This window comes from Aythya ferina, assembly GCF_964211825.1.
Source record: "Aythya ferina genome assembly, chromosome: 1".
NCBI classification, from domain to species: domain Eukaryota; kingdom Metazoa; phylum Chordata; class Aves; order Anseriformes; family Anatidae; genus Aythya; species Aythya ferina.
Genome location: NC_140296.1, coordinates 173,507,553 through 173,526,935, shown reverse-complemented (window position 1 = coordinate 173,526,935; position 19,383 = coordinate 173,507,553).

Below are 19,383 nucleotides of genomic sequence, written 5' to 3'. Positions count from 1 at the left end.
AAAGTCGAATAATGTAACATGAAATTAAAAACAAAAACAAAAACACAAAGAAGCAGTGGCATTCTAGTAAGGAAAGAAGCTGAGGTTTTCTCAGCAAAGAGAAACACAATTAAGAAACAAAGAAAATGGTAAAATGATGTAGGAGTCTATGAAGTACTTGCAGCAGAGTTATTTCTATCTATTTGATGTATACCTTGTATTTCAGATGCTCGTTTAGCCCTCACCCTTAGTCTCTGCTCTTTCATGGGTGAGATTTGCTCATTCACTTCTGTTCTGTTAACGGAACATGTCATCCCTTGAACTCACCTTTGTGTAGCGAAGGTTCTATAGTTTTTTTTTTTTTGCCGTCTTTTTTGCACTCAGACAGTGATAAGTACACTTGTATGCTTCAGCTCTTCACATCTTCACATCTTCACATCTCCTTCACTGTTCTTTAGACAAGGTATTTGTATTTGTTGATTTGAAAAGACAATGGGGAAAAGAAAAAAAAAAAAAAGGAGAAAAAACCCTGAAAGTCCATTTGTTGGGCAAATGAGTTTCACAAAGCACCTTCCTTTTGCTGATATCCATTAAATAAAATGGAGATTTGTTTAAATAATGTTACTTTTTAAGTATTTCTTAAATGTTTTCTCAGGTATGTAGCAACGCAGATTTGTTAAAACACAGTCCCCAAAAAGTTAAGTGTCAAGATATGAGAACCTTTGTTCTGAGACTGTAATCTTTAGCACTAAAAACCCGATAATGAAGCGGTTTGGTCCCTGATAGAGCTCTGTAAATTCTGAATAAATAAATAAATATAATTTCTTATTACTTTAAGAAAACGTTTTAAAATATTTCAATAATGACTCTTTTTAAGGAAAGGGTATTTTCAAATGATGCATATAGATATCTTGAGTGTATACAGAAATATCAAGAAAAACATCAGCAAGCTTTTTAATTTTGTTTTAGGAGGTCAGATTAAAAATAACAAGATGTGTGATGTGTGCAGATAAATTATTTTGCTTGCCTATTTACTTCCCCTCCACAACCCCCCCCCCCGGAATATGTTTCTGTTGTAGTGGTTTTACATGTATATAAACATCCTCTACTGCAGTTTGGATAAGTCTTCTGAAGATATGGCTGCACTTCAGCAGGAAAAGACATGTAGAAATACCCACATTGACTTTAAATCAACTACCTTAGAGACTTGAAGCAAAGTAGTTTCTTTATTGCCATCAAACACTATGGGAAAAAGCCCACATCACTGTCTTTCAATGCACAAATTAACTCATTTAGGACTAGTTCCTGTAGTTCCCTTCCTTCTCTAAGTTTATTGAGTTCAATGTTTCAACGGACAACCTTTGAAGAATAACTTCCTCAGTCCAAGTCTGTTCTGTTTAATTTAGATTCAGAATGTGTGAAGTTTAGACTGTATCAAATACCTTGATGCAGAAGACAGCACATGTCACTTTTAATAGGACAAAAGGGAGAATGCTGTCTGCCTTGCAACCTGGTCAAGATACTGCAGGAGCATATGGCAAAGAGATTTGCTGTACTATCTGCTCTAATCTCACTTCCCAACAGTGATGGGGTTATGTTATACTCCTTTATGTTTTTACTACCTTAACTGCTTCTTTTATCTAAAAACTCCACATCTGGACAGACTTTAGGGATTTCCAGCTCAATATATTAAATATTATTATTTTAATTAAGTGAATTTTAATTCAACAGTTGAAATGGTCAGGATCAATGCAACTAACTCTTGACATTTTTCAACAATTGACAATGTTTTCTTCACCTTCTGATTCACAGCTCTGTCTGTATCTAAGATACACCCACAATGTGTACACATATAAATACATTAGCTATTATTTTTGATGCCATTATATTAAAAAAAAAAAAAAAAAAAAAAAAAACACAACACAAATGGTATTTTTTCTTTGAAATCATTTTTATATCGTGCTACCTTTATTCATAATCTTCATTGATTCACTTAAATAAATATTTGATATTTGATATACTCAAACATATCATTAAATCTCATATCTGTATTGAAGCATACTGGTCAGTATTTGATTTTTATCCACTGCAAAGTTGTTAAAGATCCTGAATACAAAACATGTGCACCAGTTTCAGCATGAGGCATGTCATGTCTTGAAACATAGCTCTATCAAAACATCAAAAATAGTGTAATACTCACACTTCAATAAGATCATCAGTGGGATTTATCTCAGTGAACTTTTAAGCATTGACGCAGCAGCCAACAATATCTTAGATACTCAGCCAGAATCTTTTTACTGTTGTTGGAGAGAAAAAAAAAAAAAAAAAAAAAAAAAAAAAAAAAAAAAAAAAAAAAAAGCATTACTAAATCCCATTTGATTTGATTACTTTTAAACCTGTTCATCAGGTTGAGACGAGATGTTTTCTATGACTAGCTGCTTCTTACAGTATTCTGCAAAAGGAGAAAGGAATATGCTGTTAGGTACAGTTTTCTACAGTACAGGTGTGTATCTACACTGGAGACATTTTGAAAGCCAGCATTGCTGTCTTTGACCGTGACAGCCTCTTTTGAAATACAGCCCTTCAGAGAGAGGCATACTGAACTCTTATGTATATACTGCATGTTGTTAAATTTAATTACTGATTTTCCCAGTGATTTCCTTCAATTCACCAAACCCACCTCTTGTCCATACTTTTCCCTTATGAATAATGCATATCCCATCCCTTTTTCTTCTTCTCATGAAAAATACAAAACTAAAAACCAACCAACCACCACCAACAAAAAAATATGACTATATCTCCATATGCAAGGACTAAAGGAAAGAAAACTGTGTATAGTGAATTTTGTTTAGTAGAGGTGTTCTAGTAATATATGTAGGATAAATAGCTAGATAGATAGATGAATGAACTTGATGCATCTATTACCCTTCTTTGAGAGTAATCTATTGTTAGGATAGCATTGACTTCTGATAAGAGTGTTTGCTGCCCAAGTAAGATAGGAGCTGAAAAAGAAAATAAGTTAATTAGATTTATGTTCTGAAGGCCAATTGCCAGCTCAAAATGTGTTATGCCAGTACCCAATGGTATGTGAAATGCTTGATGTTAATTGAACAGAAACTTAGTCCAAAGACCTTTGCCTGTATCTTTTCCAAGCTGCAGAACTAAACTATTCAGATCAAAATGAAAAAGGAAAATAGATCATAAAGGAATTACAATCCCAAAGGTAGTTTACTGAGGCTCAGATGTTCTTGGCAGCACTACAAATGATGCATATATGATCAGCAAAAAGCATGGAAAAGATGCAAAGGATAATGACATATTTTACTATTATGTTTGTTTTTCTTCTATTTTGTTCATTATATACAAAATTAGAGGTGGGAGCCCCAGCCAGAAAGCAATAGCTTGGTACAAAGTAAAACATAAAGACTATCCAAATAGCTGGCTAAAATAAACCAGGAAAACAAGGAGAAGATGAGCTGCAACAACACAGAAGAGAGGCGTAGGTAAATAAAATAAAATAAAATAAAATAAAATAAAATAAAATAAAATAAAATAAAATAAAATAAAATAAAATAAAATAAAATAGGAAGGAAGGAAGGAAGGAAGGAAGGAAGAAAAGAAGGAAGGAAGGAAGGAAGGAAGGAAGGAAGGAAGGAAGGAAGGAAGGAAGGAAGGAAGGAAGGAAGGAAGGAAGGAAGGAAGGAAGGAAGGAAGGAAGGAAGGAAGGAAGGGAGGGAGGGAGGGAGGGAGGGAGGAAGGAAGTTCTTATCTTTCCATGGCTGTCATAAGTGATGACAAAGATTGTGAAAATGGATTTGAAAAAAAATAAAAATAAAAGAAAGTTTGTATTTCAGTGGTTAATTCTCATGTCAGCCTCAAGAGAAATTCCTAACAAAAGTCTCTAGAATACTGTAAATTCACTACAGTCCTGCTGGTTCCCTCCTTCATTTGGCTGCTCAGGTGTCCCTGCTATAGCAACACTACCTGCTGAACACACTTTCAAGTCATGTCTAGGAATTGAAGCCAGGTTCTTGTGTAGGATGAGAATTTCACCTCCTGTGTGGCATCTGCTAGATGGTGGCTCCTGGTCACGGTTACAAGGCTGCACATCACAGATTCTGAATACTGTATGGCATAACTTGACAGTGGAGATAAGTAGGGTTAGGTAGAGATAGTAAAATATTACCTATCATCTACTCTGTAGTAGATTAAAAATACAATAAATAGTCTACAATAGCATCATATAAATTACTGTAGCCTGAAAGAGCAAAGATGGAGCATTTCAGATCAATACAGGTACGCTGAGACTTACGGAAAGGGCTTTGCCTCAAGTTTTGGTTTAGTTTCCACTTTGATTAGTAGCAGCTCTCTTCTACCATCAGTCCTACAGAAAGCTGATGAAAGCATATATACAGCCTATTTGTGCAGGGTCAAAAATTTGCTGGTCCACCTGAAGTAGAGGCCTATCTTTGTTCTGAATGCTAATGAACAACAGATTTTGGTGCTGGCCATTCCTGTGAGAGTTGAGAAGTCCTGCAGGCTCACTGGGCAGCTGATGACAAGGAGGAGCTAGGAAGGAGCTTTTCCTGAAAGTAACTTGAAGAATGAGCTTCTTGGGGTCTCCTCTTTCTATTCAGATGCCAGTTTGAGTAATGACCCCAAAACAGAGTAGCCATATTATATCTTTAACCAAGCACTATTTACCAATCTTCTAGCCAGAATTTTGAAGTTGTTAGGGAAACAGAATTTTCATCCTTAAAAACAAAACCTCCATGAAGCCTACAAAATTCTCTTCTACTTTTAGAAAAAAAAATGGTTTTAAAAGGGGGGGAAATAGGAAAAATTGTAGTTTCTGAACAGAGAGAGAGAGAATATAAACTCTGTTAAAATATGTTCTAGTACAAAAAAAAAAAAAAAAAAAAAAAAAAAAAAAAAAAAGAGGAAAAATATCCAACAGTTCTGACTTATTGTTTCAGTGATTATTTTATATTTCTCTTTCCAAGAATGTTTTTCTCTCTGTGAATTCACCTAACCATCTCTATGGGTTGTGAAGGAGGATTTTGTGTATGCAGGAGCCTCATACAGCACTGTTCATGTCAGTGAGCTTTAGAGTTTTGATTCCAAGGAATTATCTTGATAGCCATGCTTTTGATAAAGGCCTAAAGACAGCTTTTTGCACAAATTAATTAAAAAAAAAAAAAAAAAAAAAAAAAAAAAAAAAAAGAAAAGAAGCTGAAAACAAGCATTGCTTTGCCTTATTTCTTTGAGCCCCTGCAAAATAACAGCTTCAAGAGTTATCACTCGGATGAATCCAGGAAATACACAGCACAGTAAGCACTCAGGTACTTTTCACTGTCTACACTTCTACTTTGTCTTCTGAGTTTCTCTCACTATTTCAAAGCATGAGTGCCATCCAGCATATTAAATAGGGAGTGAAAATAATGCAATCACACTATTTTTAATGCTTTTTGTGTCTTGTAGAATCATTTTAATCTGTCTTTTTGTTATTCATTCCCCTCAACTGGATTATGTTACTCTGAAATTCTGCACACTCCCCTCTGTATTCAAATCCAGCCTATCCCAATGTAGAGAAAGAAAGAAGAGACTTGGGATTTCTGGCTCTGACTTTCTACATGACCTTGGACAACTCAGCACACAGTTGACTGATTTATTTTTCCCACCATCACAATTTTTAAAGACTTTTTTTTTCTCTGATGTGTTGATATCATGAACTGAAATTACATTATTGTCAGAAAGCCTGTCACAGGAATTTGGCAAAGCAGCAGAAATGCATGAGACTGAAGTGCTATAAAAAACCCTTAAAACAGCATTGGGGGCTATTCCAGTTTAGGGAAGATTGCTCTACCAGTGCTCGTCACATCCCTACTATGCATATAAGGAGGGAACATTGTTCTCCAGATTTGACAAAGTCACAAACCATAAATTCTATAACATAAACAGATAAAATGTTGAAGCTTTTTAAAACTCCTTTCTCGATATAGATTGCACTTATAGCTTTCTTTTATCAGCTCAGCACTTTCCACATACACACACAAAATTAAGGTGATTGTTAAAGACTTATAGGTTAAAACCATAAATAAAAAAAAAGTCAATAGATAACAGTAATGTATCCCATCTCTTTCTTTTATCAGCCAAGTGTGAAACACTGGAACAGCCATTGAACATAGGTTTAATTGAATCACAGTTGCTTAAGCAGTCTCAGGAGGTGATAAGTGAAAAAGTGTTATGCATGAAAGAAATAGGTTTCTGCAAGCCAGAAAAGCAATATGGCATGAACGTAGTAATAAATTGTTGGTTATCTACTAACACCAAATTGCTACCAATGAAAATTATCTGTGAACATTTTAACAAGGAAGAGTAAACAGAAGATTTTACAACAGGCACGATTTTTTTATTATTATTATTATTTTTTTTTTTTTAACTAGTGTCAGATTACCTGGAGATCTGGTCAAATTATTTACTGAAGATGATAATTCAGTGAATCCAATTTATTTCATCTTGAATAAACATTTCCTGACAGATTGCTGGTTAGATGTTTTTATGGCTGCTTTCCAAATCTTCGGGTTATGAACTTTGCTTTTTTGTAAATTTATTTTTCTTCTGCAAAAAATTTTGCAAATTTTAAAAGTATTGAAATTCAAAACTCAAGCTAGTACATTTGCTTTCCTAAATCATATGGTACTCTTTATGTAAAGTCACTGAATCTGACTAAAAGTTTATAAGCTTACCTGCAAAAATCTTTTCTATACTTTTAGGTATTTTATTCTTTGACTTAGTTTCTGGATTAAATCCTGACCTCTCTAAAGCTAGTTATTACAGCAAGAGCAAGGCATCATATTAAATATCTTACAAATAATTTAGAAATGCAATTGAATAAAACAGGAACAACACTTAGAAATAACCAGAAAAGGATGGCAGCAGATAAATTTGGCAATACTCCACATTTGTGATCTCACATTGCCTTTTTTCCACCAAAATATGAAGCATTAAGGTTCCAGCATATCTGACCAAGAGTATCAGAAGTATCTAAAGTGGCCAAAGTGTCAGAAGTAATTCAGTTCTGATGAAATTGAATGGGAAACCATTCCAAAAATATCCCTGTGATCCCCAGGATGCTGTAGAAATACTATACAAATCAGAACAGGACTTCTCCTTTGACCTGGAGACAGAAAGAATTTATTTATTTTTTCTTTTTCTTTCTTTCTTTCTTTCTTTCTTTCTTTCTTTCTTTCTTTCTTTCTTTCTTTCTTTCTTTCTTTCTTTCTTCTTTAGTTTCCTTTGTAAAAAAATGTTTTAATCTCTCTTTTTATTCTGTATCTTGAGACTCACTTTATCTTTTTTTATCTTATCTAGGTGGTAGTATAAAATTATAAGAGTTTCCAGCATAAAAATGTATATTTACTATTCAGACTTACAAAGTACATACTTGCATAATGGAACATTTTATAACAAAACTGTAAATTAAATATAATACTCCTCCATGTTACTTGGACCCACCTCTCAGTATTCATAATCAGAGTGAATATATTAGGTCTTTGGGGAACATGAGATAAAAACTGTGCCTGTTTTCACATTTATGTATTTAAACAGAGCTTGTATTTACATTCAGTTTAATGATGAATAGCTAGCTGTTAGAACCTCGTGTGTAAAAATATAACATTTCTGAATATGTGTATGTTAGCAATAAAGTAGTCTCTCCATCACATGTGGAAAAAGCAAGACAAAGCAAAATCATAGGCATGATTCTTGCTAACACAGGTTATTTCCCTCCATCCCATCTCTCTTCCCCAGGTATACTTTGTTGTATTCGATGAAACACAGGCACTTCCAGAAGGCCACCTGGTCCTTCTGGAACCAGCCTCTGTGATCAACCAGCCTCTGCAAGGCAAGGATTGCAATGCTTCCCTTAAAGCACTCTGATCACATGTTTCAAGAGTGATAAGATGAATATTTAAATAATAAAATAAAATTTTCATTCTTGATCTGTACAATTTCTTTTATCTATGGGTGGTTTTGTGTGCTCAGCTAACAAGGGACTTGAATGATCTTTTCAATATAGAAAGTATTAATAAGAGATACAAATCATTCTGTTGTGAGAAAACTAATTCTTTTTAAATGACAACATGGAAGGACAATACCCTCAATACCCTTCACCAAATACAGAAAACTAAACAGGAAACCAAATTCAAAAGTTGAAAGTAAACACCTATTAAGTACTAATTAACTTATCAATTAAGATTAATCAGCCAGCTGCAGAGCAAAGCCAACTACCCTGTGTATGAAATTATTATGAGTGTGAGGAAAAAAAAAATATGAGGAATCTGGTGCACAAAGGTGGATCTCAGTTTTGAAATAACCGGGAGCTGGGGAATGCTCTGCAGGCAGATGTGGAGCTGCCTCTTCTTTTCAAAGGAATGACCCTTTCAAAGAATGACTTGCTTTCGACTGCTTATAGTAGAATACTATAATCAGAGCATGGCAAAATGGTAACCATTTCCACTTGAGGTTTATAACCCAGATGATTATAATATAGGAGAAAAGATCATGCTTATTTTATAAATATATATTTATATATTTATGAATCTCATATGAAGGTAAAAAGGAGATAAATATGAAAAGCAAGACCACTAGGCTTTGAAGGTACTTTGTGTATATATGTTGAAAAAAAATCTTTTTTTCCAAACAAAACTAGGACTCAGGCTAATGCATCTCTCGGGCCATAAGCAGTATTTACTAATTTCAGGGCTTTTTCAACCATTTACCACCTGTCTGGGAATTTGTTTCACCCAGTTTTGCCATCTAACAGTTAAACACCTGCTCTCAGTGGTCCCTATGAAGGTTCCCTATGAAGGGAGAGAGACTGATCAGCCACATCTCCTCTTGGAAATGCTGTTTCTAGGAATTGTCAAGGAGCATACCAATGATTTCTTCTTAACATAATCACTAAGGAAAGGGTGGATGGTTACACATACATGTATGCCTTACTTTTAGGTGATGGGAGCACCATGAGGTAACCTCCAACAATAGGCAAGTTTAGGGTCAGAAATGTCATCCAGCCGTATACTACTTGTATGGAGAGAAAGGTTCCTGCACCTCTGGATCATCTGTAGTCCAAAAGGTTTGTTACATTCCTGAGCTGAGATGCAGGAGTTATTGCAACAACAACTTTGGACATGTAGGTGGTCTGAATATGAATTTGCTTAGTTTATTATGCTCTGGGAAAAGTTAAAGCTTCTCTTGTTTTTCTTTCACTGCCTTCTCCTACATACACTGTTTCAGTTTAAGGCTAGAATATTAAAATGGTACAGTGTAATTAAAATTATACACATGTTTTAAAGAACTAACATATTCAGTGTGAAAAGAATGGAGATCAGACAAGCTAAAGTGTCAGAGTATGTTATTACTTTTCATTAAAATTCAGGTTTCTGAGAAATGACACATTTTGAACATTGATTCAATTGATTTATTTCCATCACTTGTTGGTGCCAATTAATTGCTGGCTGCATTAATGAGAAATTAGATCATTTTAATAGAAAGATCTAAACCCAGCGTTCCATTACACTGTTAGAAGCCCTTCCAGTAGTCCTGTACTTAACTGTTAGAACACTAAAAAAAATCTTAATGGGAATATTATCACTGACTTCAAACAAGGCCAGCTGGTACTCAGTTGTAACAGAACTGGCCTCAGAACAAGAAAGTATCTTTTCATGATTGTGCTTAACAGAAATTCTTTTTTTTTTTTTTTTTTTTTTTTTTTTCCTTCCTTTGACTATCCCAGTTCTTGAAGATCTGCGGTTTTGTTACAGTTGTACTGTAAGTTTTGTGGACCCCACCAGGGTGGTTTAATTAAACATAAAGGATACACTTAAAGATTAACTTTTGTTGTTCTACTAAAGGTGCTTCAATATTTAACTCAATTTTCAAAATAAAGGTAATTGTTCATAACTGCCATTGTTGATTTATAGTGTTCCTTGGTTGGATGGGTTTAGAAGAAGGAGATGCAGAAATGGGTACTAAATTCATTAAGGAAAAGAAAGTCACATTCAAAGGTAAATACAGAAGGGCCTTCTTTGTCCCTCTTAGCTCTTTTTTGCCTTCTTTGGAGAAGGGATACACTTACCTGCTGATTCCAGATGTTATTGGAGGCTGGAGGCCTGTCTTTTCATTCCATCTAAAATGAAGTGGGAAGAACCCCAGCCCTAACTACTACCTGTATGAGTTAAAACCTCCATCAAAGTCGTCAGGCTGCACAGTGTGGGTTCTTCACAGTGCACGTGAGGAAATACAGCTCTTTCAGGGCTGGGTGGTGAAGACGCACAACATACAACTCTGTTATACAAGACAACGAAAGTATTCTTCATAACAACCTATGGCAGAACAGTTTGATTTCAATTCATTCAACAGAGTTTAAAATGCGTAGAGTAGTCCCTCTTCTTTGTGACAGTAAGACAAAAGTCCAGATTTCCAGTCTCCTTCCCACCACCCCAACCTCCAGCCTACAGGGACAGCTGCAGGGAGGAGCCAGCCAGATTCCTCTTGCTGTTTTGCTTGGATTTACTTGGGATTTTTTGGTAGCTGATCATCCTCATTCCTCCCAGCCCATGAACAATTATACTGCCCAGTTTTTATATTCCTCCCACACACACTCCTCCCTGGATATTTTCTTTCTCTTTTCATATACATGTATTTCCTCGTGACAGTTATTGAGTCTTCCCACCATTACCTCCTGACAAAAATGAGCCATCACAGAGGACCACTCCCATATTTTAGCCTTTGCCATCTCTGTGCAAGCTGGAGGTCTGCTCAAGGAAGAACCTTGCCAAGTGGGAGCTAGCCTGGTGTGGCTTCTTGGCACTGACAATGTACAACAACAGTAAAAAGCAGCTACTGCTTAAGGGGAAAATCTACTCTTTTGGGTCACCTTTTGGACCAGTTCTTTTTCAGTTGTGTGGGACATACAATTAGGTATGCTATTTTGAAAAATGCAGGGTAATTATAATTTTTGTGTGTAGACTGATTTTGAAGCATGCTGAGAATAAAATCATGATTATTCCCATAAATCAAACATTTTGCTGGCTGAGAGGACTTTAGGTTTAAGTATGCTCTGTTTGGGAAATGCTGGTATAAATACTAATAACTGTACAAGAGTAGATAACAGAAAAAAAAATAGAAACCTTACTGTTCAGTTTTCCAATTAAGTTAGTTGATTTATTCTGAAAACTTTAAAGTTTAATAATTCTTGTCAGTTCACAATCCTATTACACATTAGTAGGTAGATTATATCTGAAATAAATTTAAGTAGTGAAAATACAGCATTCATACATCACCGTATCTAAGAAATCGCATTTCCAACCAGTTGAAGACAGAAAGCACATGAAGATATTGAAAAGGTTAAATGCTCTTGTTTAACTTTAGTAATACCACCTAATTTTAAAGTCTACAACTTTTGGAAAAAAAAAAAAAAAAGAAAAGAAAAGAAAAGAAAAGAAAAAAAAATTCTTTTAACGCCATGCATGCAGATCTATGTTAGTCACAATATCTGTGTACTGCAGATATTGTGTACTGTAACATGGTGTTTTGTTCTAAATCATGTTTCTCTAGTGATGATTGAAATAATAGCTAAGAAAGAGGTTCTTAGGCTGGGCTTATTATTTGATTGCTAAGCAATAATACTTTCTTGCAGTGATTGTAAGAGAGGAAATATTCACAAAATCAATGTTCTTAGAGCACAGCAGAAACAGCTCATTGATTCTAAGATATCTCAATGTTTCACCCTCAGCTATTGTGTAACAACTCTGGAGTAGTCCTGCACTTGTGAATTCAAATGGAACAGCCAGAAACTACTTATTTTGGTCTGACTCCTTGACAGGCTCAGCACATGTTCAGGTGAAGGCCAGCTCCTGCAGGGAAGGCAGAAAAAAGGGCATGCTCAGGGAGCCTGGACAGGGCCACCTCCTCAGCACAGGCCACTCAAGCAGATGAGCCATATTCCTAAATACAACCATACCTTGAAGTGGCCTAAAAAGGTGTGGGATTAGAGAATGATTAACTTGGACAAGGAGGAAACTGCCAAACATCTTGCTTCTGGGACTTGATCCCACAAGGAAATAGGAAAGAAAAAGATGTTTGGATAAGGCATATCCCAACCCTTGTAGGGCACTGCGGACCATCAGGATAGAGCTCCAGCTCACTGCTGGTTGCTCTTGAAGATAATCAGGGGTGCCTTCACCCAGCCCTTGGAGAAGCAGCTGCTCTCAGTGGGTTACTGGAAAGGCTTTATTGTCGCTACTTGAATCAATGCCATGAAGCCTGGCATGGCTCACCAGGGCTGGCTCCTACCATGGCTGCAGCAGCCTGCTTGCTTCAATTTGTACTTAATTCTCAATGAAACTTAGTTAGCAAGATTATTTTGATTTTAATGAAGGCATTTCTTTTCTAATTTGGTTCAAGTAGCTGAATTAAATCATGGATGCGGTGAAACACCCAGGGAACCCTTTAGAAAGAATGAGTACGTGAGAACCTCTGCTGCCCACCCTCCCCACATGCACGTGTGTACACACACACACACGTTATTTATGACTTTGTTTCCACCTGCGCTGACATAGCTGGGAATTTACAACGACATTGAAAATGTTACAAGCAGTAACCTCATGAATTCCACATTTTACTGAGCTGCATTATTATGGAACATTTGTCACCCAGCCAAATGCTATGTCAGCCCCATAATTGATTTACAGCAACATCTGTAAGAACATTTGAAGAAGAGGAGGCAACTAATGTGCACACTTGAATTTTGTCTTTCAGTGAAACTAATGATGGTAGGAGATTCACAAACAGAAAACACTAGAAATAAACAACGTTTAAAAATGTATATGCTAGACACTACAAGAAATAAAAAAAAAATGCTTTACTTTTCAGACAGAAGAATAACCACAGCCATTCTAGGCATGTTTTAACTTAGCTATATAAAACACCTGGCCCTAAAAATGTGCAGACCTTTTTTTTTTTCCTGAGGAAAATTTGAAGCTTAAACAGGAAGCCCACATAGGCTCAAAACTCCTTTGTGAAAGACCTCATTAAAAGAAAATATAAAAAAAATAAAATAAAAAATCCACCAAATTTATATAATAGTTACTTTGTAATTGCTATGAACCATATGAACAAATCTCTGCTTTTCCATTTAAGAATGTTTTGTGAGGAGGAAAGAGGTCCAACACTACTGGAGAGATGGAAAGGTTGGGTTGGAGGGAGGAGTGCCTTTCCCAGATCACTCTTCCCAGCCTCTGTGCCTAAAATAATTTTTCTGTTTGCTTATCAAACATATTTTCTGCGAGACAGTAAAGAAAACAGGGAAGACAGCTGATGATATTTAGAAAAGCTGGGTATGATTTCCATCATCCTGCAACACAGTAATACTTAAGAAAAAATAAAGTTGATCAAATGTCATAGACTTCAGAAAGTTTGCTCAGAATCCTTGTAGGAGTGAGACCTGTGTGATACAGCCTCTTGTTTGCACTTCACTTTAATGGGAGTGCTGATGTGGGCAGTGCTCATGCAGCTCTTGAATGCTGCTAAATGCTGCTGGTGGTGTGCTGCAGCAAGACAAGCAGGGGTGGTGATGTGTTCAGAGAGGCCACTTGGTGCTGGGAGTAAAACCATGCTGGGTTACACAGGAAGATCAGGGACTACCTTTCTGTAATTCTCCAGACATATGGAGACTGAAAAAAAAACTAATCACACAGAAAAATATTAAGCCTGACCCTATGGCCATAGAAACTTGTTGAGTCAGAACTGGAAGAAATCAGGACAAGAAACAGGACAAGAAACATGCTCTGTCAGCAAAGAGAATCAATCCGCAGGGACCTGCAGAAGTCAGATCAAATGGATTTGGAAAGAGGGATGTGTGGTGGGAAGAAGACAAGTGACAGCTCCGCCCACAGGAGCACTGCACCTGCGCTGTGCTGTGCTGATAACCTGCAGGGCTCTGTGTTCTGTATTCTGGTTCTGCACAGAAAGGTGAGAGCTTCTTGGGAATTTGAAAATAAAAATGAAAATTATTTTGCAATAGCAAGTAATTTCAAAGTAAAAAGTCAAAGCATTTCCATTTTCCAAGACATTTTTCTTGCTCTGATTTAAGCAATTTAGCAAAAAGAATTCTGTGGCTCAGTGCCACAGAGTTTCTCTTTTCAATTTCATCCCTTTTTTAAAGAAAAAAAAATAAAACTTACTTTTTTGAGTGAAAATGCTATTACTTATAAAACTGCTAGGGTGTGCTGGTAGGTGAAAGAAGCAGAGTTGTTACAAGCTACAGAGCAGTAAACAAACACATTTTGAAAATGTTGCACTTCAGAACCTTCGTTCACATTAAAGCATAATTTTATTCATTAAGTTAATACAGCTTTCTGATTAGTCATATTTTCCATCATTGCCATCATTTTACTACTCTACCTACTGTGTGGTCACAGTTATGTGAAATTTAATTCATCCTAAGTACTATTTTACACATAGGCTTTGTCCTTGTGCCAAAATCCGCGAGCAGATTAACTTTTCCCTGCTTACAGCAAATACCTGCGAAGCCGCTGCAAGTGCCCCTGACACTTTCCATTCTTCAGCTTACACAGAGGGCTGTGTGAGCTAATTATGATGAGGGCCATGTTTCCCCTTTCCTGAGGGAAGGTTAATAGCAGAAAGAAGTTTACGCTAATAAAGAATACGATCAGTGCATGGCAGAAGCCAGGCTCTGGGCAGTTGGCTGCCATAGCACTGATGTTCTCTAAACGCTGCTGGCATACAAACCCACAGCAGGTAGCAGTACAAGTACAGCTTGTTTTAAGCCAGCAGAGGAACTAGCTTCAGTTATAAGAGCTGGTTTGTTTATATGTCTTCTACCACTTACCCAAGCAGTAGCTTCTTCATAGCTGCACTAGTGACCCCCAGCTGTACACTGCTACTGAACAAAAGCCTCCTTGGGAGATGCGTTACCATTATTATGCAATACCAGTGGACTAAGTTCTTTTTTGTGCTAGCTCTCTGGTTTTCAGCTTTGTCAGTCAATAGTCCACAATATCTTTCTGCTTGTAGTCAGGTAAGCCATGAGCAGAGTGAGGGAACTCTTGATACAAAATAAAAGAATAAGTTTTCCTGGTTATTTGTGAGAGTGTGAAATCAAAATGAGATTGAAAAGCAGTATCAAAAACTCCTAACCAGTCTCGAAAAAGTGTGCATCTCTCTTCATACGCAATTCTCCCTACCATCTGGAGGGCCCTTTGTCACCAGCAATTCTGCCATATGTGGACTGAGCATCAGAAGATTTTCTCACCAAGTATCTCCATCTCAAACGTATTCTGTGTCCTGCAGAAAATGATATAGTTGCCCTGTTCAATAGCTGACAGGGCAGCTCTAACTTCTCCTTTGTTACAAGGGAGTAAATGGTAAAATCTGCATAAATTATCCCCTTGGAATCAAAGGATTATTCAAAACCACTTCATGATACAACAGGAACATCAGTCTTCCTCTCCTACATTCACTTGAGGGTATCTGTAGATCTGACTTACAGCACCGTGGCATGCTAACACATTGGCAGCAGGGCAGAATTAGATACTACTGTCACATGTGAGCACTTCTACAAAAAAAAGAGCATGAAACCCCACCACTGTTGATGAATGGAAGATGGAACCCTTAATTCTCCATGTTATAGTAATGCAAACTGGAAGACAGAGGCATAAACTAAAGCTCAACATCAATGCCCATTCCTCCATTACAGTCTTTTTCAGTAGTTTCTAAAATAAGCAGACTGGACACCAGGATTAGAGCCAAAGGTAATTTCTTTAACTATATAGGAACTTATGCTTTTGCATGCTTTGGCTTCAAATGAAGTCAAAGCCTCACTGTTTGAGGAGACGTTCAGTTGGACTCAATGATCTTTCTAGGTCCCTTCCAAATGAAACCATTCTTTCTATTCTATATTGCTCCAAATGGCTGTACAATCAACACCTGAATTTTGATTATCTAGCAGTGGACCCAGAACATAAATCACAGCTTCTACATTCATATCAACAAAGGAGGAGCTGACAATATTTAAGGTGTATTATACATTGCTATGGCAAACAAGGGGATCTTCAGACCATGCTGCATACAAGTCTTTTAAAGTAAGGGCATCAGAGCCTACATGATCTCAAAGCTTGATTTATATTCAGGTGATCCGATTACCTCGGTCAAGCAAGTAAAATCCTAATTTCCAGTGTGAAAATTTCACATTTGAAATTTGCAGGGCTTAAAGTTATTAATCATCCATTTCAGAGCATGTTTTATACAGGTTTTCAGACTGCAAACTCCTGCATTGCATTTGTTGGTAAAGAGTCCACAGTCAACAATCAAGCAAGCACTTTGAAGTGACTGTACCAATGTCTCAAGAAAACTGAAGTACTGTAACTGAAGTCCAGAACCTAGAATAATTTGTGCTTCTGTTCTCTGTTGTGTGGGAAATAAAATCCTGGAGTCGAGTCACAATGCCTAAATTTGTTTTACAAGCAGTGAACTTAAATTACTACCGATTTTACTTTCAGGTCCTGTCATCCCATGACATTCTTTAGTCACATTGACCATCAGTCAGTGGACCCCACGGAGCACATGACTCTGGGAAACTATGCATTGCACCAGCAATATTTAGTCTTGAACACACACACACACACACACACACACACACACACACACAGAGGGAATAACAAATGGATCGTATTTCTTTTGGACCAGAAAAGGGGAACGTAGATGCAGTAAAACATAATTCTCCAGATGACACGCCCTTTGGTACATAGCTGCCTTTGGCATTTTAGAGCATGGAGAATGAGTGGAACTAAATACACAAGAAGTAGGGTAAAGAACAAGGAAATGCATGCATTATATTATAAATATTTTATATTCTGTCTCTTCAGTTATGCATTTACTGCATATTCAGACAAAAAGCTTTCTAAAGCTGTGACCTAGCCTGCCTCCCCATGCTTCCTCTCGTCTCCTCAGCACTGCTGACTTCTTGCCTTGAACTACACTGTGCTCTGCAAACCGAATACATTTGTTCTAGCTTGCAACCTCAGTGACAGGGCAAGACAAGAAAATGGAAACAGAGTAGTGTGGGTTATCAAAGAGGGTCCCTAAAGGACATGGGAGCAGTACCGAACTGCAGAATAAAAGGCAGCCTGGGAAATTGGAGACACCCTATATCTTTCAGTAAGATAGGATAGGGCCATATCCTGTGGCAGTGGAACAATTGAGTCCTAATCCTAAGGCACAACCACCCTCATAAGCACTTTTTGCCACACATAACTGCACAAAGACACTATATGGCTTTAGTTCCCAGGTGTAATGCTTCCACAAAATATAATAAAGGAAGGTATCTGGTAAGCGCCTCTTCTAAGTAGAACCGTATGTACAGGAAGTGCACCTCATAATACACAGATTTCCTCTCTTTACTAAAGTGAGGCTCTCCCCACCACTTTTCAGATAAAGAAATGTCATACAGCTACTAAACAAAAATATTAAATTAGTCAGACACATTCTCTGCGGTGAGAGTCTGCATAGCTTCCGAACCGAAGACTGGATGCTACAATTTTGAACATATAAAACCTTAAGAAACTCTACAGTAATTCAGGACACAATGCTGTGGCTTAGATTGATTTTTTTTTTTTTTTTTTTTCTGTAGTCAAGTCTAAATGGATCGTGACAGTGCCACAATGAAAATTAGTTAGGCCCAAACTTTCTGCTGAACAATATGGCTGCTTTTCTAATTGTGGCCTCATTAGACTAGTTTAGTTAGGAAATGCTTGCTCCAGAGAGATTTCAGTAAACAGATCAGTCCAGTTCTCTCTTTAAAGTGTTTATTCAGAGCTTGCAGAAATCTATACCTCATCAATTGTTTGTATGAGTTTGTTGGGTAGAACATTTTGTGTAATATATTAAGAGCATACTGCCCCTAAAGAGCATTTTACAAGTATTAATGTGAGCCTATAACAAAATTTCAGTTGCTGCTGCTGAAAAAGCTGCAAAATGTCTATCCTGCCATTCAGCAACACTTGTTTCTCATTCTAAGGCTCTTCTAAGATTCAGTGTAAGCTTTATTCGTTGTTGGCTGCAATTTATTTTCCCATCACATCAGCTTATGATTTAGTTTTCAGCTGTGTAAACATCAATCTACCAGCTCCCTAACCTCTGGATCTTCAGAGGAAAGAGAATGAAGGTAACACTTGCAAGTTTTTAAAAACATATGTTTGGTTATATCAACAGTTTTTAAAAGAACTAGTAAGTCATCACAGCTATCTTGCAGTTTACAATTACCACCGTATTTAAGCACAATAAACATGAAAACTCAAACTAGCAAAAGGACTTATGAACATTCATTTCTGAGTATTTAAGGCATCAAATAAAATTGCAGTCATTTGTATTTTTAGGTTGCTAAAAGCAACCTGCTGATGGGAAGGGTCTAAAATTCAGGCATTGACCCTGAACCTCTACTTGGGTACAGGGATCCACGTCCCTGGAAGATTACGATCTTTATACTCTTGGACAGAAAGTCCAAAAATAAAGTATTTAAGGGTGAAAATGAAAGGGATAAATAAGTGACGCTGCCTCCGTTCCCAACCTTACCCCAGTTACAGAAAACAAACTTAAAGCTTGTTTTTCATGACGGACCTTTAACATGGAGTCATAAGTATAAACATTAATTCTGGAATGAAAGATGTACTTACTTTTAAAAACTTTTTTCTTTTTTAGATATGTCAAAAAGCAAAGCAATCACACACCCCTCCAGCTTTCCTCCCCTTAAAAAAGCTGGGATCAGTGGTGGGAAGAAATGATCTCGAGTTACTGACTGAATCAAATTTAAGATTTCTTGCCTTATTGACTTATAGCTTTGTGCTTAACTCAGGAAAAATTAATCTCTTTCAAAATGCACTTAATTATAATCAAATACCCATATCAATGTCTGTCACCACATCAGCACATCTGGCAGCAATGAAGACAAATTAACAATAAGAGTCAGAAAATCTGGCAATATGATAAACTAAGGCACGCAAAATCCATTCTCTTCACTTAGACCACCAGTGACTAAGGATGGATTAACTTCCTGTCTCTAATACTGGCGCCTAAATTAAAGGAAAATTACATCGCAATCTGGGTACCAGGTTTCTGGCTGCAAAAAACAAAAAGCCCTTAGCTCAGCTACATAGGCAGTGAAACCTTTGCTCTAGCTTTAGCCATGTCTGTGATGGCCTCCTCTAACAGCTGCTTTTAATTTAGTTTAAAAGAAGTGATTTGGCAACCATGTAAGTTTGCACCTTCAAAGTAGACAGATTTAAAAAGCCAGTGTCCTGTAATGTTAACCATTTTGGAGTC